Source organism: Theropithecus gelada, chromosome 2 (assembly GCF_003255815.1).
Source record: "Theropithecus gelada isolate Dixy chromosome 2, Tgel_1.0, whole genome shotgun sequence".
Classification (NCBI taxonomy): domain Eukaryota; kingdom Metazoa; phylum Chordata; class Mammalia; order Primates; family Cercopithecidae; genus Theropithecus; species Theropithecus gelada.
This window is the reverse complement of record NC_037669.1, coordinates 104,586,710-104,588,440: the sequence shown is the minus strand read 5'-3', so window position 1 is coordinate 104,588,440 and position 1,731 is coordinate 104,586,710. Positions and strand designations below refer to the sequence as shown.

The 1,731-nt window shown below is 45.6% G+C and overlaps 1 pseudogene across 1 annotated transcript; it reads left to right on the top strand.

Moving 5' to 3' along the window:
- Positions 1-434: 434 nt before the first annotated feature.
- On the top strand, positions 435-715 carry LOC112619221 (annotated as a pseudogene). Its single transcript, XR_003118191.1, has one exon. The product of XR_003118191.1 is annotated as a small EDRK-rich factor 2 pseudogene (transcript).
- Positions 716-1,731: the final 1,016 nt, after the last annotated feature.

Here is a 1,731-nt window from a genome sequence, read left to right as displayed (position 1 = left end):
ACTGAATTCCATAATCAAAGGAATAGATGTATATTAAGGCTCTACAATCAGTACAGTTCCAGGCACTGTACTAATTATGTGAGGTATTACCCTCCTCAGGAGGAAAAAGAGGACAGGGCTATGAAATCTATCAAGTATGGATCCAACTAGTAAGTGATGAAGCTAAACTGCAGGCTCCATGTGCTTGACCTCAGAGTCTGTGCTCCTTTGCTAAAGAGTGTTTCCTGCCTGAGGCAGAGGCTGCGCAGAGCTATCTATCCACCTACTTAGCGCAGTGCCTGAAACATAGTAGGCATATCATATGTTGGAGGTGAACAAAAGAGCCAAAAACATCAAGAAAAGCAATACAAACTTGAATAGATGTCACTGAGCAAATAAGTGATTGAGAAGAAACAGCAAGCCAGAAACACAAATCACAGGGGGACGTAACGGAGGCAGGTCGGAGCCGCTGCAGTCGCCATGCCCCGCGGTAACCAGCGTGAGCTCGCCCACCAGAAGAATATGAAAAAGCAGAGCGACTCGGTTAAGGGACAGCGCCGAGATGACGGGCTTTCTGCTGCCGCCCGCAAGCAGAGGGACTCGGAGATCATGCAGCAGAAGCAAAAACAGGCAAACGAGAAGAAGGAGGAACCCAAGTAGCTTTGTGGCTTCGTGTCCAACCCTCTTGCCTTTCGCCTGTGTGCCTGGAGCCAGTCCCACCACGCTCCTGTAGTGCTCACAGGTCCCAGCACCAATGGCATTCCCTTTGCCCTGAGTCTGCAGCGGGTCCCTTTTGTGCTTCCTTCCCCTCAGGTAGCCTCTCTTCCCCTGGGCCACTCCCAGGAGTGAGGGGGTTACCCCTTCCCAGTGTTTTTTATTCCTGTAGGGCTCACCCCAAGGTATTAAAAGTAGCTTTGTAATTCCTTGAAAAAAAAAGAAAGAAAGAAACACAAATCACAGGGCATTTGCACAGAGATTCAAAACAAAACTAAAAAGGCACAAAACAATGCAAGAAAAACTAAAAGATTTAGAACATAGATTAGAAAAATTGAAGTGAAAACAATAAGGAAACTATAGGAAATAGAGAAGGCTGACAATGTGCAAGTCATCATCAGAGAAATAAGGGAAGAAAACATAGCTGAATAGAAAAAAAAACTGCATTATTTTTGTGATCATCTGTTTACTCTATTTCCCTTTTAAGATAGTCGGTTTCGGCCGGGTGCGGTGGCTGATGCCTGTAATCCCAGCACTCTGGGAGGCCAAAGTGGGCAGATCACAAGGTCAGGAGCTTGAGACCAGCCTGGCCAACATGGCAAAACCCTGTCTCTACTGAAAATACAAAAATTAGCCAGGTGTGATGGCAGGTGTCTGTAATCCCAGCTACTCGGGAGGCTGAGGCAGGAGAATCACTCGAACCTGGGAGGCAGAGATTGCAGTGAGCTGAGATCATGCCATTGCACTGCAGCCTGGGCAACAAGAGCAAGACTCTGTCTCAAAAAAAAAAAAAAAAAAGTCAGTTCCATGAGGGTAGGAATCATCTCTCTCTTGTTTGTTATTATATCTTCAGTGTTTAACACACTGTGTGACATAGGTAAGAGCTCTGCCAATATTTTGTTGAATAAAAGAAAGCCAAGCACAGATAATGAGAAGACATGTAAAACCCCATCAAAGAAAGATGCCTGTGGTGTTTTTGAAGCATTGCCTGAAGAGCTGGAGTCTACGCTTTTTAATCTGGGGAAGAATTATGGGTTC